The 20,635-nt window shown below is 50.9% G+C and overlaps 7 non-coding genes and 7 pseudogenes across 7 annotated transcripts; all 14 read left to right on the top strand.

Moving 5' to 3' along the window:
- Positions 1–201: 201 nt before the first annotated feature.
- On the top strand, positions 202–370 carry LOC139397999 (U2 spliceosomal RNA; annotated as a pseudogene).
- A 454-nt stretch (positions 371–824) lies between these two features.
- Positions 825–941, top strand: LOC139398019 (U5 spliceosomal RNA). The gene has a single exon (XR_011631301.1). It is a non-coding gene; the product is annotated as a U5 spliceosomal RNA (small nuclear RNA).
- A 2,383-nt stretch (positions 942–3,324) lies between these two features.
- On the top strand, positions 3,325–3,493 carry LOC139397998 (U2 spliceosomal RNA; annotated as a pseudogene).
- A 452-nt stretch (positions 3,494–3,945) lies between these two features.
- Positions 3,946–4,062, top strand: LOC139398017 (U5 spliceosomal RNA). Its single transcript, XR_011631300.1, has one exon. It is a non-coding gene; the product is annotated as a U5 spliceosomal RNA (small nuclear RNA).
- A 2,383-nt stretch (positions 4,063–6,445) lies between these two features.
- Positions 6,446–6,614, top strand: LOC139397997 (U2 spliceosomal RNA; annotated as a pseudogene).
- A 462-nt stretch (positions 6,615–7,076) lies between these two features.
- Positions 7,077–7,193, top strand: LOC139398016 (U5 spliceosomal RNA). Its single transcript, XR_011631299.1, has one exon. It is a non-coding gene; the product is annotated as a U5 spliceosomal RNA (small nuclear RNA).
- Positions 7,194–9,575: 2,382 nt separating this feature from the next.
- On the top strand, positions 9,576–9,744 carry LOC139397995 (U2 spliceosomal RNA; annotated as a pseudogene).
- A 469-nt stretch (positions 9,745–10,213) lies between these two features.
- On the top strand, positions 10,214–10,330 carry LOC139398015 (U5 spliceosomal RNA). The gene has a single exon (XR_011631298.1). It is a non-coding gene; the product is annotated as a U5 spliceosomal RNA (small nuclear RNA).
- A 2,383-nt stretch (positions 10,331–12,713) lies between these two features.
- Positions 12,714–12,882, top strand: LOC139397994 (U2 spliceosomal RNA; annotated as a pseudogene).
- A 483-nt stretch (positions 12,883–13,365) lies between these two features.
- LOC139398014 (U5 spliceosomal RNA) lies at positions 13,366–13,482 on the top strand. Its single transcript, XR_011631297.1, has one exon. It is a non-coding gene; the product is annotated as a U5 spliceosomal RNA (small nuclear RNA).
- Positions 13,483–15,863: 2,381 nt separating this feature from the next.
- LOC139397993 (U2 spliceosomal RNA) lies at positions 15,864–16,032 on the top strand (annotated as a pseudogene).
- A 478-nt stretch (positions 16,033–16,510) lies between these two features.
- Positions 16,511–16,627, top strand: LOC139398013 (U5 spliceosomal RNA). Its single transcript, XR_011631296.1, has one exon. It is a non-coding gene; the product is annotated as a U5 spliceosomal RNA (small nuclear RNA).
- Positions 16,628–19,010: 2,383 nt separating this feature from the next.
- LOC139397991 (U2 spliceosomal RNA) lies at positions 19,011–19,179 on the top strand (annotated as a pseudogene).
- A 471-nt stretch (positions 19,180–19,650) lies between these two features.
- Positions 19,651–19,767, top strand: LOC139398012 (U5 spliceosomal RNA). Its single transcript, XR_011631295.1, has one exon. It is a non-coding gene; the product is annotated as a U5 spliceosomal RNA (small nuclear RNA).
- Positions 19,768–20,635: the final 868 nt, after the last annotated feature.

Here is a 20,635-nt window from a genome sequence, read left to right as displayed (position 1 = left end):
AGTTAGCAGTTTTGGACTGATTTTTTGTGTTTGGTTGATAGAAGATATTTAAGTTAATGGGATAATGAAGATTATTGTTTGGTAATTTGGATTTGGTAAATAGTTTATTAGTTATGGAATGATTATTTGTAGTGTGGTGTATTTGGATATTTAAGTTGATGGAATTGTGAAAGTGTATTGTTTGGTGTTTGAAGATAATAAATATATTTTGTAAAAATCTGTTCTTATCAGTTTAATATCTGATACGTCCCCCATCGGGGGACTACATATTAAATGGATTTTTCGAACAGGGAGTCGGAAATGGGGCTTGCTCCGTCCGCTCCACGCATCGACCCGGTATTGCAGTACCTCCGGGAACGGTGCAACACTTTTCTTCCGTTGTCAAGGAAAAATGCAAATTCACAAAGCTCTGTAAACAGCTGGCTAGCTAGCTAGCTGGCTAGCTAGCAGAAGAAGAGAAGGAAAGAAACATTCAAACTGAAAGAAAGGCGAAGCGCTCTTCAATGGGGTCCCCCGTTTCCCGCCATTTTACTTAAAAAAAAAAAAAAAAAAAAAAAAAAAAGAATTGGGGCCAGGATTGTGTGTGTGTGTGTCTCTCTCTCTCTCTCTCTCTCTCTCTCTCTCTCTCTCTCTCTCTCTCTCTCTCTCTCTCTCTCTCTCTCTCTCTCTCTCTCTCTGTCTCTCTGTGCCTCTGTGTCTGTGACCTTCTTTTTATCCACAGACAGCCCTCGAAAACTTGGAAGAGTGGGTTCCGGGAGCACCCGCGGGAACCCTGCCTAGAGTGCACAGAGTGTGTCTCGGGCCCCGACCTCTTGACTTCCATATGACTCTGGTTTCTCTTCATTACGCACAAGCCTTTCGCCTTTTACTAAAGACTTCCGTGGAGAGGAACACTTACGAGTTCAACGTATTTTTGGAGCGGCTTTGCTTCTTGCAGAGCCCGGTATCTTGTTTCAAGGGAAATTGACAGAGATGGGCCAGGATAGTGACTTAAAGACGCATTAGCGACTTTTTCCAAAAAACACCTGCCTGTTTGTTGCCAGGGAAACGGTGGTTGGTTGGTTGGTTGGTTGGTTGAGTGGGGGTTGGAGGGAGAGAGGAGCTGGCTTTTGCCAACCCACCCGCTGAGGTCTGTCGAGACCCCCGGGGGTCCGGCGGTTTCAGGGTTCCATTTGTGGGTTATCGCTTCTCGGCCTTTTGGCTCAGATCAAGCTTGACACCGAGGTGTCCCAGAGCCCGCTGAGCCAAAAGGTCGAAGGAAGTCCGGAGGGAGGAAGGTTTATTGTTTTGTGGCGTAGAAATTGTTTTTTGGCGTTCCCGGTCTGCAAGAGGCTTCTTCCTTTTTTGAAGAGAGCTTGAAAACTGAGAAAATGGCGAGAGATGTACCAAGAAGAATGTTTCCAGGGATTGGGATTGCGAACACTGTAAGGTTTGCATGGAGCAAAATGGACTCAGAGCCGTTCGTGAGAGAGAAGTTTGGCAGAGCTGTCTTGATGGGGGAGCTAAAGTTGGCAGTCAAAGATGTTATGTGCTTTCAGGATAACCCGTCGGAGAAAGCCTTTGATGTTACATTTTTTACAGAGGAGGTGCATGAGGACATCATGAAGAAGGTGAGGGCTGCGGGAGGTGAGAGCCCTATATGCAATTATGAGGTCACAAGCCTGGCCAAGAATAATTTTAGACTGGTGACTGTAAACATTTATAATCCCCACGTCAAGGACGAGGAGGTGAGGGCATTCCTGGGGAGGTTTATGGAAAACGTTTCTTCGGCAAGGCTCCTCAGGGACTCCCTGGGGTTTTGGACTGGGAGGAGGTGTTTTCAGGCACTCCTCAGGGAGGACCCAAAGGGGTTGGGAGGTTACCTCCATCCTCCAGCAATGTTCTCCCTGGGGGCTGACAGGGGGACATTGTTTTATGCCCGTCAGCCTCCGTTCTGCAGGCGGTGTATGGCCTATGGCCATACCCTGGCCTCGTGTGAAGCCAGGAGGTGCAGGTTCTGTGGTTCAGAGGAGCACGAGGCCAGGGACTGTGCCGAGCCGAAGAAATGCCACGGGTGTGGCTCGGTAGCGCACCTGTGGCGGGACTGCCCGGCTCGGCGGAGGTCATACGCGTCTGCAGCTGGGGGGGGAGCGAGAGCGGGGGATGGAGGAAGACAAGAGCCGGAAGACACAGGCGGAAGGACTGCACAGAAGGAGTCGGAGAAAGGAGAAGAAAAGGAGAGTGCGGGGACAGAAGGAGAGGTGGACGGGATAGTAGGAGAGGAGGCCGGGACAGAAGGAGAGGTGGCCGGGATGGAAGGAGAGATGGATGGGACAGAAGGAGAGGTGGTCGGTACAGAAGGAGAGGAGAACGGGATGGAAGGAGAGGTGGTCGGAATAGAGGAAGGGAAGGAGGTGGAAGGAGAAAAGAAGAAGAAAAAGAAGAAGAAGACTGCGACGAGGATGGAGGAGAGTGAGGAGATGGTGAGAGGCGAGAGACCAGAGGAGACAACAGTGGAGAGAAAGGAGGTGGAGGAGGGTTTGGAGAAAGAACCGGAAGGAGAGACGGAAAGGCGAAGGGGGGTGAAGAATTGGGAGGGGAGTGGAGTGTCGAAGGAAAGGCTGGAGGAGTTGAGAGGGATGGTGAGGAATTTGGTAGAAAAGGAAATGGGGAAGGCAAAGGAGAAGGAAGGAACGGTGTGTGACGTTGGATATCGAAGTCCTTTTATGAATGATCCTCCGTGCAAGAGGCCAAAGAAGGTGGTGGACAGCAGGTGGAGGAGGGGTGGTAAAAAGGGGGGGGGGGCAGTGCGGGGGGATGGGGAGGCAGCGGGGCCCTCGTGGGCTCCATCTTCCTCATCTTTTAGACCCCTCGCTGAGCTTGACCTCCCAGGGATGGCCCAAAGCTGGATGATGGAGGGAGAGTCGGACTTTCTCTTTGGGGATGAAGCGTCCCCGGTCCGGAGTCCGGAGCAGGGGGGGGTGATGGACTTGAGGGTGGGGCAGGTGCCGGGGGTTGTTGCTGTATTCAGCGGAGGGGGGACGGTGGGAGATGGGAGCAATGTAGGGCCACAGTTAGACGAGTTAGACGGGATAGAGAAGGGGAGCAATGGGTGAGTTTTTGTTGTAAAATAGGTGGGGTAAAAGTTAGCAGTTTTGGACTGATTTTTTGTGTTTGGTTGATAGAAGATATTTAAGTTAATGGGATAATGAAGATTATTGTTTGGTAATTTGGATTTGGTAAATAGTTTATTAGTTATGGAATGATTATTTGTAGTGTGGTGTATTTGGATATTTAAGTTGATGGAATTGTGAAAGTGTATTGTTTGGTGTTTGAAGATAATAAATATATTTTGTAAAAATCTGTTCTTATCAGTTTAATATCTGATACGTCCCCCATCGGGGGACTACATATTAAATGGATTTTTCGAACAGGGAGTCGGAAATGGGGCTTGCTCCGTCCGCTCCACGCATCGACCCGGTATTGCAGTACCTCCGGGAACGGTGCAACACTTTTCTTCCGTTGTCAAGGAAAAATGCAAATTCACAAAGCTCTGTAAACAGCTGGCTAGCTAGCTAGCTGGCTAGCTAGCAGAAGAAGAGAAGGAAAGAAACATTCAAACTGAAAGAAAGGCGAAGCGCTCTTCAATGGGGTCCCCCGTTTCCCGCCATTTTACTTAAAAAAAAAAAAAAAAAAAAAAAAGAATTGGGGCCAGGATTGTGTGTGTGTGTGTCTCTCTCTCTCTCTCTCTCTCTCTCTCTCTCTCTCTCTCTCTCTCTCTCTCTCTCTCTCTCTCTCTCTCTCTCTCTCTCTCTCTCTGTCTCTCTGTGCCTCTGTGTCTGTGACCTTCTTTTTATCCACAGACAGCCCTCGAAAACTTGGAAGAGTGGGTTCCGGGAGCACCCGCGGGAACCCTGCCTAGAGTGCACAGAGTGTGTCTCGGGCCCCGACCTCTTGACTTCCATATGACTCTGGTTTCTCTTCATTACGCACAAGCCTTTCGCCTTTTACTAAAGACTTCCGTGGAGAGGAACACTTACGAGTTCAACGTATTTTTGGAGCGGCTTTGCTTCTTGCAGAGCCCGGTATCTTGTTTCAAGGGAAATTGACAGAGATGGGCCAGGATAGTGACTTAAAGACGCATTAGCGACTTTTTCCAAAAAACACCTGCCTGTTTGTTGCCAGGGAAACGGTGGTTGGTTGGTTGGTTGGTTGGTTGAGTGGGGGTTGGAGGGAGAGAGGAGCTGGCTTTTGCCAACCCACCCGCTGAGGTCTGTCGAGACCCCCGGGGGTCCGGCGGTTTCAGGGTTCCATTTGTGGGTTATCGCTTCTCGGCCTTTTGGCTCAGATCAAGCTTGACACCGAGGTGTCCCAGAGCCCGCTGAGCCAAAAGGTCGAAGGAAGTCCGGAGGGAGGAAGGTTTATTGTTTTGTGGCGTAGAAATTGTTTTTTGGCGTTCCCGGTCTGCAAGAGGCTTCTTCCTTTTTTGAAGAGAGCTTGAAAACTGAGAAAATGGCGAGAGATGTACCAAGAAGAATGTTTCCAGGGATTGGGATTGCGAACACTGTAAGGTTTGCATGGAGCAAAATGGACTCAGAGCCGTTCGTGAGAGAGAAGTTTGGCAGAGCTGTCTTGATGGGGGAGCTAAAGTTGGCAGTCAAAGATGTTATGTGCTTTCAGGATAACCCGTCGGAGAAAGCCTTTGATGTTACATTTTTTACAGAGGAGGTGCATGAGGACATCATGAAGAAGGTGAGGGCTGCGGGAGGTGAGAGCCCTATATGCAATTATGAGGTCACAAGCCTGGCCAAGAATAATTTTAGACTGGTGACTGTAAACATTTATAATCCCCACGTCAAGGACGAGGAGGTGAGGGCATTCCTGGGGAGGTTTATGGAAAACGTTTCTTCGGCAAGGCTCCTCAGGGACTCCCTGGGGTTTTGGACTGGGAGGAGGTGTTTTCAGGCACTCCTCAGGGAGGACCCAAAGGGGTTGGGAGGTTACCTCCATCCTCCAGCAATGTTCTCCCTGGGGGCTGACAGGGGGACATTGTTTTATGCCCGTCAGCCTCCGTTCTGCAGGCGGTGTATGGCCTATGGCCATACCCTGGCCTCGTGTGAAGCCAGGAGGTGCAGGTTCTGTGGTTCAGAGGAGCACGAGGCCAGGGACTGTGCCGAGCCGAAGAAATGCCACGGGTGTGGCTCGGTAGCGCACCTGTGGCGGGACTGCCCGGCTCGGCGGAGGTCATACGCGTCTGCAGCTGGGGGGGGAGCGAGAGCGGGGGATGGAGGAAGACAAGAGCCGGAAGACACAGGCGGAAGGACTGCACAGAAGGAGTCGGAGAAAGGAGAAGAAAAGGAGAGTGCGGGGACAGAAGGAGAGGTGGACGGGATAGTAGGAGAGGAGGCCGGGACAGAAGGAGAGGTGGCCGGGATGGAAGGAGAGATGGATGGGACAGAAGGAGAGGTGGTCGGTACAGAAGGAGAGGAGAACGGGATGGAAGGAGAGGTGGTCGGAATAGAGGAAGGGAAGGAGGTGGAAGGAGAAAAGAAGAAGAAAAAGAAGAAGAAGACTGCGACGAGGATGGAGGAGAGTGAGGAGATGGTGAGAGGCGAGAGACCAGAGGAGACAACAGTGGAGAGAAAGGAGGTGGAGGAGGGTTTGGAGAAAGAACCGGAAGGAGAGACGGAAAGGCGAAGGGGGGTGAAGAATTGGGAGGGGAGTGGAGTGTCGAAGGAAAGGCTGGAGGAGTTGAGAGGGATGGTGAGGAATTTGGTAGAAAAGGAAATGGGGAAGGCAAAGGAGAAGGAAGGAACGGTGTGTGACGTTGGATATCGAAGTCCTTTTATGAATGATCCTCCGTGCAAGAGGCCAAAGAAGGTGGTGGACAGCAGGTGGAGGAGGGGTGGTAAAAAGGGGGGGGGGGCAGTGCGGGGGGATGGGGAGGCAGCGGGGCCCTCGTGGGCTCCATCTTCCTCATCTTTTAGACCCCTCGCTGAGCTTGACCTCCCAGGGATGGCCCAAAGCTGGATGATGGAGGGAGAGTCGGACTTTCTCTTTGGGGATGAAGCGTCCCCGGTCCGGAGTCCGGAGCAGGGGGGGGTGATGGACTTGAGGGTGGGGCAGGTGCCGGGGGTTGTTGCTGTATTCAGCGGAGGGGGGACGGTGGGAGATGGGAGCAATGTAGGGCCACAGTTAGACGAGTTAGACGGGATAGAGAAGGGGAGCAATGGGTGAGTTTTTGTTGTAAAATAGGTGGGGTAAAAGTTAGCAGTTTTGGACTGATTTTTTGTGTTTGGTTGATAGAAGATATTTAAGTTAATGGGATAATGAAGATTATTGTTTGGTAATTTGGATTTGGTAAATAGTTTATTAGTTATGGAATGATTATTTGTAGTGTGGTGTATTTGGATATTTAAGTTGATGGAATTGTGAAAGTGTATTGTTTGGTGTTTGAAGATAATAAATATATTTTGTAAAAATCTGTTCTTATCAGTTTAATATCTGATACGTCCCCCATCGGGGGACTACATATTAAATGGATTTTTCGAACAGGGAGTCGGAAATGGGGCTTGCTCCGTCCGCTCCACGCATCGACCCGGTATTGCAGTACCTCCGGGAACGGTGCAACACTTTTCTTCCGTTGTCAAGGAAAAATGCAAATTCACAAAGCTCTGTAAACAGCTGGCTAGCTAGCTAGCTGGCTAGCTAGCAGAAGAAGAGAAGGAAAGAAACATTCAAACTGAAAGAAAGGCGAAGCGCTCTTCAATGGGGTCCCCCGTTTCCCGCCATTTTACTTAAAAAAAAAAAAAAAAAAAAAAAAAAAAGAATTGGGGCCAGGATTGTGTGTGTGTGTGTCTCTCTCTCTCTCTCTCTCTCTCTCTCTCTCTCTCTCTCTCTCTCTCTCTCTCTCTCTCTCTCTCTCTCTCTCTCTCTCTCTCTCTCTCTCTGTCTCTCTGTGCCTCTGTGTCTGTGACCTTCTTTTTATCCACAGACAGCCCTCGAAAACTTGGAAGAGTGGGTTCCGGGAGCACCCGCGGGAACCCTGCCTAGAGTGCACAGAGTGTGTCTCGGGCCCCGACCTCTTGACTTCCATATGACTCTGGTTTCTCTTCATTACGCACAAGCCTTTCGCCTTTTACTAAAGACTTCCGTGGAGAGGAACACTTACGAGTTCAACGTATTTTTGGAGCGGCTTTGCTTCTTGCAGAGCCCGGTATCTTGTTTCAAGGGAAATTGACAGAGATGGGCCAGGATAGTGACTTAAAGACGCATTAGCGACTTTTTCCAAAAAACACCTGCCTGTTTGTTGCCAGGGAAACGGTGGTTGGTTGGTTGGTTGGTTGGTTGAGTGGGGGTTGGAGGGAGAGAGGAGCTGGCTTTTGCCAACCCACCCGCTGAGGTCTGTCGAGACCCCCGGGGGTCCGGCGGTTTCAGGGTTCCATTTGTGGGTTATCGCTTCTCGGCCTTTTGGCTCAGATCAAGCTTGACACCGAGGTGTCCCAGAGCCCGCTGAGCCAAAAGGTCGAAGGAAGTCCGGAGGGAGGAAGGTTTATTGTTTTGTGGCGTAGAAATTGTTTTTTGGCGTTCCCGGTCTGCAAGAGGCTTCTTCCTTTTTTGAAGAGAGCTTGAAAACTGAGAAAATGGCGAGAGATGTACCAAGAAGAATGTTTCCAGGGATTGGGATTGCGAACACTGTAAGGTTTGCATGGAGCAAAATGGACTCAGAGCCGTTCGTGAGAGAGAAGTTTGGCAGAGCTGTCTTGATGGGGGAGCTAAAGTTGGCAGTCAAAGATGTTATGTGCTTTCAGGATAACCCGTCGGAGAAAGCCTTTGATGTTACATTTTTTACAGAGGAGGTGCATGAGGACATCATGAAGAAGGTGAGGGCTGCGGGAGGTGAGAGCCCTATATGCAATTATGAGGTCACAAGCCTGGCCAAGAATAATTTTAGACTGGTGACTGTAAACATTTATAATCCCCACGTCAAGGACGAGGAGGTGAGGGCATTCCTGGGGAGGTTTATGGAAAACGTTTCTTCGGCAAGGCTCCTCAGGGACTCCCTGGGGTTTTGGACTGGGAGGAGGTGTTTTCAGGCACTCCTCAGGGAGGACCCAAAGGGGTTGGGAGGTTACCTCCATCCTCCAGCAATGTTCTCCCTGGGGGCTGACAGGGGGACATTGTTTTATGCCCGTCAGCCTCCGTTCTGCAGGCGGTGTATGGCCTATGGCCATACCCTGGCCTCGTGTGAAGCCAGGAGGTGCAGGTTCTGTGGTTCAGAGGAGCACGAGGCCAGGGACTGTGCCGAGCCGAAGAAATGCCACGGGTGTGGCTCGGTAGCGCACCTGTGGCGGGACTGCCCGGCTCGGCGGAGGTCATACGCGTCTGCAGCTGGGGGGGGAGCGAGAGCGGGGGATGGAGGAAGACAAGAGCCGGAAGACACAGGCGGAAGGACTGCACAGAAGGAGTCGGAGAAAGGAGAAGAAAAGGAGAGTGCGGGGACAGAAGGAGAGGTGGACGGGATAGTAGGAGAGGAGGCCGGGACAGAAGGAGAGGTGGCCGGGATGGAAGGAGAGATGGATGGGACAGAAGGAGAGGTGGTCGGTACAGAAGGAGAGGAGAACGGGATGGAAGGAGAGGTGGTCGGAATAGAGGAAGGGAAGGAGGTGGAAGGAGAAAAGAAGAAGAAAAAGAAGAAGAAGACTGCGACGAGGATGGAGGAGAGTGAGGAGATGGTGAGAGGCGAGAGACCAGAGGAGACAACAGTGGAGAGAAAGGAGGTGGAGGAGGGTTTGGAGAAAGAACCGGAAGGAGAGACGGAAAGGCGAAGGGGGGTGAAGAATTGGGAGGGGAGTGGAGTGTCGAAGGAAAGGCTGGAGGAGTTGAGAGGGATGGTGAGGAATTTGGTAGAAAAGGAAATGGGGAAGGCAAAGGAGAAGGAAGGAACGGTGTGTGACGTTGGATATCGAAGTCCTTTTATGAATGATCCTCCGTGCAAGAGGCCAAAGAAGGTGGTGGACAGCAGGTGGAGGAGGGGTGGTAAAAAGGGGGGGGGGGCAGTGCGGGGGGATGGGGAGGCAGCGGGGCCCTCGTGGGCTCCATCTTCCTCATCTTTTAGACCCCCGCTGAGCTTGACCTCCCAGGGATGGCCCAAAGCTGGATGATGGAGGGAGAGTCGGACTTTCTCTTTGGGGATGAAGCGTCCCCGGTCCGGAGTCCGGAGCAGGGGGGGGTGATGGACTTGAGGGTGGGGCAGGTGCCGGGGGTTGTTGCTGTATTCAGCGGAGGGGGGACGGTGGGAGATGGGAGCAATGTAGGGCCACAGTTAGACGAGTTAGACGGGATAGAGAAGGGGAGCAATGGGTGAGTTTTTGTTGTAAAATAGGTGGGGTAAAAGTTAGCAGTTTTGGACTGATTTTTTGTGTTTGGTTGATAGAAGATATTTAAGTTAATGGGATAATGAAGATTATTGTTTGGTAATTTGGATTTGGTAAATAGTTTATTAGTTATGGAATGATTATTTGTAGTGTGGTGTATTTGGATATTTAAGTTGATGGAATTGTGAAAGTGTATTGTTTGGTGTTTGAAGATAATAAATATATTTTGTAAAAATCTGTTCTTATCAGTTTAATATCTGATACGTCCCCCATCGGGGGACTACATATTAAATGGATTTTTCGAACAGGGAGTCGGAAATGGGGCTTGCTCCGTCCGCTCCACGCATCGACCCGGTATTGCAGTACCTCCGGGAACGGTGCAACACTTTTCTTCCGTTGTCAAGGAAAAATGCAAATTCACAAAGCTCTGTAAACAGCTGGCTAGCTAGCTAGCTGGCTAGCTAGCAGAAGAAGAGAAGGAAAGAAACATTCAAACTGAAAGAAAGGCGAAGCGCTCTTCAATGGGGTCCCCCGTTTCCCGCCATTTTACTTAAAAAAAAAAAAAAAAAAAAAAAAAAAAAGAATTGGGGCCAGGATTGTGTGTGTGTGTGTCTCTCTCTCTCTCTCTCTCTCTCTCTCTCTCTCTCTCTCTCTCTCTCTCTCTCTCTCTCTCTCTCTCTCTCTCTCTCTCTCTCTCTCTCTCTCTCTCTGTCTCTCTGTGCCTCTGTGTCTGTGACCTTCTTTTTATCCACAGACAGCCCTCGAAAACTTGGAAGAGTGGGTTCCGGGAGCACCCGCGGGAACCCTGCCTAGAGTGCACAGAGTGTGTCTCGGGCCCCGACCTCTTGACTTCCATATGACTCTGGTTTCTCTTCATTACGCACAAGCCTTTCGCCTTTTACTAAAGACTTCCGTGGAGAGGAACACTTACGAGTTCAACGTATTTTTGGAGCGGCTTTGCTTCTTGCAGAGCCCGGTATCTTGTTTCAAGGGAAATTGACAGAGATGGGCCAGGATAGTGACTTAAAGACGCATTAGCGACTTTTTCCAAAAAACACCTGCCTGTTTGTTGCCAGGGAAACGGTGGTTGGTTGGTTGGTTGGTTGGTTGAGTGGGGGTTGGAGGGAGAGAGGAGCTGGCTTTTGCCAACCCACCCGCTGAGGTCTGTCGAGACCCCCGGGGGTCCGGCGGTTTCAGGGTTCCATTTGTGGGTTATCGCTTCTCGGCCTTTTGGCTCAGATCAAGCTTGACACCGAGGTGTCCCAGAGCCCGCTGAGCCAAAAGGTCGAAGGAAGTCCGGAGGGAGGAAGGTTTATTGTTTTGTGGCGTAGAAATTGTTTTTTGGCGTTCCCGGTCTGCAAGAGGCTTCTTCCTTTTTTGAAGAGAGCTTGAAAACTGAGAAAATGGCGAGAGATGTACCAAGAAGAATGTTTCCAGGGATTGGGATTGCGAACACTGTAAGGTTTGCATGGAGCAAAATGGACTCAGAGCCGTTCGTGAGAGAGAAGTTTGGCAGAGCTGTCTTGATGGGGGAGCTAAAGTTGGCAGTCAAAGATGTTATGTGCTTTCAGGATAACCCGTCGGAGAAAGCCTTTGATGTTACATTTTTTACAGAGGAGGTGCATGAGGACATCATGAAGAAGGTGAGGGCTGCGGGAGGTGAGAGCCCTATATGCAATTATGAGGTCACAAGCCTGGCCAAGAATAATTTTAGACTGGTGACTGTAAACATTTATAATCCCCACGTCAAGGACGAGGAGGTGAGGGCATTCCTGGGGAGGTTTATGGAAAACGTTTCTTCGGCAAGGCTCCTCAGGGACTCCCTGGGGTTTTGGACTGGGAGGAGGTGTTTTCAGGCACTCCTCAGGGAGGACCCAAAGGGGTTGGGAGGTTACCTCCATCCTCCAGCAATGTTCTCCCTGGGGGCTGACAGGGGGACATTGTTTTATGCCCGTCAGCCTCCGTTCTGCAGGCGGTGTATGGCCTATGGCCATACCCTGGCCTCGTGTGAAGCCAGGAGGTGCAGGTTCTGTGGTTCAGAGGAGCACGAGGCCAGGGACTGTGCCGAGCCGAAGAAATGCCACGGGTGTGGCTCGGTAGCGCACCTGTGGCGGGACTGCCCGGCTCGGCGGAGGTCATACGCGTCTGCAGCTGGGGGGGGAGCGAGAGCGGGGGATGGAGGAAGACAAGAGCCGGAAGACACAGGCGGAAGGACTGCACAGAAGGAGTCGGAGAAAGGAGAAGAAAAGGAGAGTGCGGGGACAGAAGGAGAGGTGGACGGGATAGTAGGAGAGGAGGCCGGGACAGAAGGAGAGGTGGCCGGGATGGAAGGAGAGATGGATGGGACAGAAGGAGAGGTGGTCGGTACAGAAGGAGAGGAGAACGGGATGGAAGGAGAGGTGGTCGGAATAGAGGAAGGGAAGGAGGTGGAAGGAGAAAAGAAGAAGAAAAAGAAGAAGAAGACTGCGACGAGGATGGAGGAGAGTGAGGAGATGGTGAGAGGCGAGAGACCAGAGGAGACAACAGTGGAGAGAAAGGAGGTGGAGGAGGGTTTGGAGAAAGAACCGGAAGGAGAGACGGAAAGGCGAAGGGGGGTGAAGAATTGGGAGGGGAGTGGAGTGTCGAAGGAAAGGCTGGAGGAGTTGAGAGGGATGGTGAGGAATTTGGTAGAAAAGGAAATGGGGAAGGCAAAGGAGAAGGAAGGAACGGTGTGTGACGTTGGATATCGAAGTCCTTTTATGAATGATCCTCCGTGCAAGAGGCCAAAGAAGGTGGTGGACAGCAGGTGGAGGAGGGGTGGTAAAAAGGGGGGGGGGGCAGTGCGGGGGGATGGGGAGGCAGCGGGGCCCTCGTGGGCTCCATCTTCCTCATCTTTTAGACCCCTCGCTGAGCTTGACCTCCCAGGGATGGCCCAAAGCTGGATGATGGAGGGAGAGTCGGACTTTCTCTTTGGGGATGAAGCGTCCCCGGTCCGGAGTCCGGAGCAGGGGGGGGTGATGGACTTGAGGGTGGGGCAGGTGCCGGGGGTTGTTGCTGTATTCAGCGGAGGGGGGACGGTGGGAGATGGGAGCAATGTAGGGCCACAGTTAGACGAGTTAGACGGGATAGAGAAGGGGAGCAATGGGTGAGTTTTTGTTGTAAAATAGGTGGGGTAAAAGTTAGCAGTTTTGGACTGATTTTTTGTGTTTGGTTGATAGAAGATATTTAAGTTAATGGGATAATGAAGATTATTGTTTGGTAATTTGGATTTGGTAAATAGTTTATTAGTTATGGAATGATTATTTGTAGTGTGGTGTATTTGGATATTTAAGTTGATGGAATTGTGAAAGTGTATTGTTTGGTGTTTGAAGATAATAAATATATTTTGTAAAAATCTGTTCTTATCAGTTTAATATCTGATACGTCCCCCATCGGGGGACTACATATTAAATGGATTTTTCGAACAGGGAGTCGGAAATGGGGCTTGCTCCGTCCGCTCCACGCATCGACCCGGTATTGCAGTACCTCCGGGAACGGTGCAACACTTTTCTTCCGTTGTCAAGGAAAAATGCAAATTCACAAAGCTCTGTAAACAGCTGGCTAGCTAGCTAGCTGGCTAGCTAGCAGAAGAAGAGAAGGAAAGAAACATTCAAACTGAAAGAAAGGCGAAGCGCTCTTCAATGGGGTCCCCCGTTTCCCGCCATTTTACTTAAAAAAAAAAAAAAAAAAAAAAAAAAAAAGAATTGGGGCCAGGATTGTGTGTGTGTGTGTCTCTCTCTCTCTCTCTCTCTCTCTCTCTCTCTCTCTCTCTCTCTCTCTCTCTCTCTCTCTCTCTCTCTCTCTCTCTCTCTCTCTCTCTCTCTCTCTCTCTCTCTCTCTCTCTGTCTCTCTGTGCCTCTGTGTCTGTGACCTTCTTTTTATCCACAGACAGCCCTCGAAAACTTGGAAGAGTGGGTTCCGGGAGCACCCGCGGGAACCCTGCCTAGAGTGCACAGAGTGTGTCTCGGGCCCCGACCTCTTGACTTCCATATGACTCTGGTTTCTCTTCATTACGCACAAGCCTTTCGCCTTTTACTAAAGACTTCCGTGGAGAGGAACACTTACGAGTTCAACGTATTTTTGGAGCGGCTTTGCTTCTTGCAGAGCCCGGTATCTTGTTTCAAGGGAAATTGACAGAGATGGGCCAGGATAGTGACTTAAAGACGCATTAGCGACTTTTTCCAAAAAACACCTGCCTGTTTGTTGCCAGGGAAACGGTGGTTGGTTGGTTGGTTGGTTGGTTGAGTGGGGGTTGGAGGGAGAGAGGAGCTGGCTTTTGCCAACCCACCCGCTGAGGTCTGTCGAGACCCCCGGGGGTCCGGCGGTTTCAGGGTTCCATTTGTGGGTTATCGCTTCTCGGCCTTTTGGCTCAGATCAAGCTTGACACCGAGGTGTCCCAGAGCCCGCTGAGCCAAAAGGTCGAAGGAAGTCCGGAGGGAGGAAGGTTTATTGTTTTGTGGCGTAGAAATTGTTTTTTGGCGTTCCCGGTCTGCAAGAGGCTTCTTCCTTTTTTGAAGAGAGCTTGAAAACTGAGAAAATGGCGAGAGATGTACCAAGAAGAATGTTTCCAGGGATTGGGATTGCGAACACTGTAAGGTTTGCATGGAGCAAAATGGACTCAGAGCCGTTCGTGAGAGAGAAGTTTGGCAGAGCTGTCTTGATGGGGGAGCTAAAGTTGGCAGTCAAAGATGTTATGTGCTTTCAGGATAACCCGTCGGAGAAAGCCTTTGATGTTACATTTTTTACAGAGGAGGTGCATGAGGACATCATGAAGGGTGAGGGCTGCGGGAGGTGAGAGCCCTATATGCAATTATGAGGTCACAAGCCTGGCCAAGAATAATTTTAGACTGGTGACTGTAAACATTTATAATCCCCACGTCAAGGACGAGGAGGTGAGGGCATTCCTGGGGAGGTTTATGGAAAACGTTTCTTCGGCAAGGCTCCTCAGGGACTCCCTGGGGTTTTGGACTGGGAGGAGGTGTTTTCAGGCACTCCTCAGGGAGGACCCAAAGGGGTTGGGAGGTTACCTCCATCCTCCAGCAATGTTCTCCCTGGGGGCTGACAGGGGGACATTGTTTTATGCCCGTCAGCCTCCGTTCTGCAGGCGGTGTATGGCCTATGGCCATACCCTGGCCTCGTGTGAAGCCAGGAGGTGCAGGTTCTGTGGTTCAGAGGAGCACGAGGCCAGGGACTGTGCCGAGCCGAAGAAATGCCACGGGTGTGGCTCGGTAGCGCACCTGTGGCGGGACTGCCCGGCTCGGCGGAGGTCATACGCGTCTGCAGCTGGGGGGGGAGCGAGAGCGGGGGATGGAGGAAGACAAGAGCCGGAAGACACAGGCGGAAGGACTGCACAGAAGGAGTCGGAGAAAGGAGAAGAAAAGGAGAGTGCGGGGACAGAAGGAGAGGTGGACGGGATAGTAGGAGAGGAGGCCGGGACAGAAGGAGAGGTGGCCGGGATGGAAGGAGAGATGGATGGGACAGAAGGAGAGGTGGTCGGTACAGAAGGAGAGGAGAACGGGATGGAAGGAGAGGTGGTCGGAATAGAGGAAGGGAAGGAGGTGGAAGGAGAAAAGAAGAAGAAAAAGAAGAAGAAGACTGCGACGAGGATGGAGGAGAGTGAGGAGATGGTGAGAGGCGAGAGACCAGAGGAGACAACAGTGGAGAGAAAGGAGGTGGAGGAGGGTTTGGAGAAAGAACCGGAAGGAGAGACGGAAAGGCGAAGGGGGGTGAAGAATTGGGAGGGGAGTGGAGTGTCGAAGGAAAGGCTGGAGGAGTTGAGAGGGATGGTGAGGAATTTGGTAGAAAAGGAAATGGGGAAGGCAAAGGAGAAGGAAGGAACGGTGTGTGACGTTGGATATCGAAGTCCTTTTATGAATGATCCTCCGTGCAAGAGGCCAAAGAAGGTGGTGGACAGCAGGTGGAGGAGGGGTGGTAAAAAGGGGGGGGGGGCAGTGCGGGGGGATGGGGAGGCAGCGGGGCCCTCGTGGGCTCCATCTTCCTCATCTTTTAGACCCCTCGCTGAGCTTGACCTCCCAGGGATGGCCCAAAGCTGGATGATGGAGGGAGAGTCGGACTTTCTCTTTGGGGATGAAGCGTCCCCGGTCCGGAGTCCGGAGCAGGGGGGGGTGATGGACTTGAGGGTGGGGCAGGTGCCGGGGGTTGTTGCTGTATTCAGCGGAGGGGGGACGGTGGGAGATGGGAGCAATGTAGGGCCACAGTTAGACGAGTTAGACGGGATAGAGAAGGGGAGCAATGGGTGAGTTTTTGTTGTAAAATAGGTGGGGTAAAAGTTAGCAGTTTTGGACTGATTTTTTGTGTTTGGTTGATAGAAGATATTTAAGTTAATGGGATAATGAAGATTATTGTTTGGTAATTTGGATTTGGTAAATAGTTTATTAGTTATGGAATGATTATTTGTAGTGTGGTGTATTTGGATATTTAAGTTGATGGAATTGTGAAAGTGTATTGTTTGGTGTTTGAAGATAATAAATATATTTTGTAAAAATCTGTTCTTATCAGTTTAATATCTGATACGTCCCCCATCGGGGGACTACATATTAAATGGATTTTTCGAACAGGGAGTCGGAAATGGGGCTTGCTCCGTCCGCTCCACGCATCGACCCGGTATTGCAGTACCTCCGGGAACGGTGCAACACTTTTCTTCCGTTGTCAAGGAAAAATGCAAATTCACAAAGCTCTGTAAACAGCTGGCTAGCTAGCTAGCTGGCTAGCTAGCAGAAGAAGAGAAGGAAAGAAACATTCAAACTGAAAGAAAGGCGAAGCGCTCTTCAATGGGGTCCCCCGTTTCCCGCCATTTTACTTAAAAAAAAAAAAAAAAAAAAAAAAAAAAAAGAATTGGGGCCAGGATTGTGTGTGTGTGTGTCTCTCTCTCTCTCTCTCTCTCTCTCTCTCTCTCTCTCTCTCTCTCTCTCTCTCTCTCTCTCTCTCTCTCTCTCTCTCTCTCTCTCTCTCTCTCTCTCTCTCTCTCTGTCTCTCTGTGCCTCTGTGTCTGTGACCTTCTTTTTATCCACAGACAGCCCTCGAAAACTTGGAAGAGTGGGTTCCGGGAGCACCCGCGGGAACCCTGCCTAGAGTGCACAGAGTGTGTCTCGGGCCCCGACCTCTTGACTTCCATATGACTCTGGTTTCTCTTCATTACGCACAAGCCTTTCGCCTTTTACTAAAGACTTCCGTGGAGAGGAACACTTACGAGTTCAACGTATTTTTGGAGCGGCTTTGCTTCTTGCAGAGCCCGGTATCTTGTTTCAAGGGAAATTGACAGAGATGGGCCAGGATAGTGACTTAAAGACGCATTAGCGACTTTTTCCAAAAAACACCTGCCTGTTTGTTGCCAGGGAAACGGTGGTTGGTTGGTTGGTTGGTTGGTTGAGTGGGGGTTGGAGGGAGAGAGGAGCTGGCTTTTGCCAACCCACCCGCTGAGGTCTGTCGAGACCCCCGGGGGTCCGGCGGTTTCAGGGTTCCATTTGTGGGTTATCGCTTCTCGGCCTTTTGGCTCAGATCAAGCTTGACACCGAGGTGTCCCAGAGCCCGCTGAGCCAAAAGGTCGAAGGAAGTCCGGAGGGAGGAAGGTTTATTGTTTTGTGGCGTAGAAATTGTTTTTTGGCGTTCCCGGTCTGCAAGAGGCTTCTTCCTTTTTTGAAGAGAGCTTGAAAACTGAGAAAATGGCGAGAGATGTACCAAGAAGAATGTTTCCAGGGATTGGGATTGCGAACACTGTAAGGTTTGCATGGAGCAAAATGGACTCAGAGCCGTTCGTGAGAGAGAAGTTTGGCAGAGCTGTCTTGATGGGGGAGCTAAAGTTGGCAGTCAAAGATGTTATGTGCTTTCAGGATAACCCGTCGGAGAAAGCCTTTGATGTTACATTTTTTACAGAGGAGGTGCATGAGGACATCATGAAGAAGGTGAGGGCTGCGGGAGGTGAGAGCCCTATATGCAATTATGAGGTCACAAGCCTGGCCAAGAATAATTTTAGACTGGTGACTGTAAACATTTATAATCCCCACGTCAAGGACGAGGAGGTGAGGGCATTCCTGGGGAGGTTTATGGAAAACGTTTCTTCGGCAAGGCTCCTCAGGGACTCCCTGGGGTTTTGGACTGGGAGGAGGTGTTTTCAGGCACTCCTCAGGGAGGACCCAAAGGGGTTGGGAGGTTACCTCCATCCTCCAGCAATGTTCTCCCTGGGGGCTGACAGGGGGACATTGTTTTATGCCCGTCAGCCTCCGTTCTGCAGGCGGTGTATGGCCTATGGCCATACCCTGGCCTCGTGTGAAGCCAGGAGGTGCAGGTTCTGTGGTTCAGAGGAGCACGAGGCCAGGGACTGTGCCGAGCCGAAGAAATGCCACGGGTGTGGCTCGGTAGCGCACCTGTGGCGGGACTGCCCGGCTCGGCGGAGGTCATACGCGTCTGCAGCTGGGGGGGGAGCGAGAGCGGGGGATGGAGGAAGACAAGAGCCGGAAGACACAGGCGGAAGGACTGCACAGAAGGAGTCGGAGAAAGGAGAAGAAAAGGAGAGTGCGGGGACAGAAGGAGAGGTGGACGGGATAGTAGGAGAGGAGGCCGGGACAGAAGGAGAGGTGGCCGGGATGGAAGGAGAGATGGATGGGACAGAAGGAGAGGTGGTCGGTACAGAAGGAGAGGAGAACGGGATGGAAGGAGAGGTGGTCGGAATAGAGGAAGGGAAGGAGGTGGAAGGAGAAAAGAAGAAGAAAAAGAAGAAGAAGACTGCGACGAGGATGGAGGAGAGTGAGGAGATGGTGAGAGGCGAGAGACCAGAGGAGACAACAGTGGAGAGAAAGGAGGTGGAGGAGGGTTTGGAGAAAGAACCGGAAGGAGAGACGGAAAGGCGAAGGGGGGTGAAGAATTGGGAGGGGAGTGGAGTGTCGAAGGAAAGGCTGGAGGAGTTGAGAGGGATGGTGAGGAATTTGGTAGAAAAGGAAATGGGGAAGGCAAAGGAGAAGGAAGGAACGGTGTGTGACGTTGGATATCGAAGTCCTTTTATGAATGATCCTCCGTGCAAGAGGCCAAAGAAGGTGGTGGACAGCAGGTGGAGGAGGGGTGGTAAAAAGGGGGGGGGGGCAGTGCGGGGGGATGGGGAGGCAGCGGGGCCCTCGTGGGCTCCATCTTCCTCATCTTTTAGACCCCTCGCTGAGCTTGACCTCCCAGGGATGGCCCAAAGCTGGATGATGGAGGGAGAGTCGGACTTTCTCTTTGGGGATGAAGCGTCCCCGGTCCGGAGTCCGGAGCAGGGGGGGGTGATGGACTTGAGGGTGGGGCAGGTGCCGGGGGTTGTTGCTGTATTCAGCGGAGGGGGGACGGTGGGAGATGGGAGCAATGTAGGGCCACAGTTAGACGAGTTAGACGGGATAGAGAAGGGGAGCAATGGGTGAGTTTTTGTTGTAAAATAGGTGGGGTAAAAGTTAGCAGTTTTGGACTGATTTTTTGTGTTTGGTTGATAGAAGATATTTAAGTTAATGGGATAATGAAGATTATTGTTTGGTAATTTGGATTTGGTAAATAGTTTATTAGTTATGGAATGATTATTTGTAGTGTGGTGTATTTGGATATTTAAGTTGATGGAATTGTGAAAGTGTATTGTTTGGTGTTTGAAGATAATAAATATATTTTGTAAAAATCTGTTCTTATCAGTTTAATATCTGATACGTCCCCCATCGGGGGACTACATATTAAATGGATTTTTCGAACAGGGAGTCGGAAATGGGGCTTGCTCCGTCCGCTCCACGCATCGACCCGGTATTGCAGTACCTCCGGGAACGGTGCAACACTTTTCTTCCGTTGTCAAGGAAAAATGCAAATTCACAAAGCTCTGTAAACAGCTGGCTAGCTAGCTAGCTGGCTAGCTAGCAGAAGAAGAGAAGGAAAGAAACATTCAAACTGAAAGAAAGGCGAAGCGCTCTTCAATGGGGTCCCCCGTTTCCCGCCATTTTACTTAAAAAAAAAAAAAAAAAAAAAAAAAAAAAAAGAATTGGGGCCAGGATTGTGTGTGTGTGTGTCTCTCTCTCTCTCTCTCTCTCTCTCTCTCTCTCTCTCTCTCTCTCTCTCTCTCTCTCTCTCTCTCTCTCTCTCTCTCTCTCTCTCTCTCTCTCTCTCTGTCTCTCTGTGCCTCTGTGTCTGTGACCTTCTTTTTATCCACAGACAGCCCTCGAAAACTTGGAAGAGTGGGTTCCGGGAGCACCCGCGGGAACCCTGCCTAGAGTGCACAGAGTGTGTCTCGGGCCCCGACCTCTTGACTTCCATATGACTCTGGTTTCTCTTCATTACGCACAAGCCTTTCGCCTTTTACTAAAGACTTCCGTGGAGAGGAACACTTACGAGTTCAACGTATTTTTGGAGCGGCTTTGCTTCTTGCAGAGCCCGGTATCTTGTTTCAAGGGAAATTGACAGAGATGGGCCAGGATAGTGACTTAAAGACGCATTAGCGACTTTTTCCAAAAAACACCTGCCTGTTTGTTGCCAGGGAAACGGTGGTTGGTTGGTTGGTTGGTTGGTTGAGTGGGGGTTGGAGGGAGAGAGGAGCTGGCTTTTGCCAACCCACCCGCTGAGGTCTGTCGAGACCCCCGGGGGTCCGGCGGTTTCAGGGTTCCATTTGTGGGTTATCGCTTCTCGGCCTTTTGGCTCAGATCAAGCTTGACACCGAGGTGTCCCAGAGCCCGCTGAGCCAAAAGGTCGAAGGAAGTCCGGAGGGAGGAAGGTTTATTGTTTTGTGGCGTAGAAATTGTTTTTTGGCGTTCCCGGTCTGCAAGAGGCTTCTTCCTTTTTTGAAGAGAGCTTGAAAACTGAGAAAATGGCGAGAGATGTACCAAGAAGAATGTTTCCAGGGATTGGGATTGCGAACACTGTAAGGTTTGCATGGAGCAAAATGGACTCAGAGCCGTTCGTGAGAGAGAAGTTTGGCAGAGCTGTCTTGATGGGGGAGCTAAAGTTGGCAGTCAAAGATGTTATGTGCTTTCAGGATAACCCGTCGGAGAAAGCCTTTGATGTTACATTTTTTACAGAGGAGGTGCATGAGGACATCATGAAGAAGGTGAGGGCTGCGGGAGGTGAGAGCCCTATATGCAATTATGAGGTCACAAGCCTGGCCAAGAATAATTTTAGACTGGTGACTGTAAACATTTATAATCCCCACGTCAAGGACGAGGAGGTGAGGGCATTCCTGGGGAGGTTTATGGAAAACGTTTCTTCGGCAAGGCTCCTCAGGGACTCCCTGGGGTTTTGGACTGGGA

The sequence above is a fragment of the Oncorhynchus clarkii genome, unplaced genomic scaffold, assembly GCF_045791955.1.
Source record: "Oncorhynchus clarkii lewisi isolate Uvic-CL-2024 unplaced genomic scaffold, UVic_Ocla_1.0 unplaced_contig_13504_pilon_pilon, whole genome shotgun sequence".
Classification (NCBI taxonomy): Eukaryota; Metazoa; Chordata; class Actinopteri; order Salmoniformes; family Salmonidae; genus Oncorhynchus; species Oncorhynchus clarkii.
Note: the sequence above shows the minus strand (reverse complement) of the source record. Positions and strands in the feature narration are given on the sequence as shown.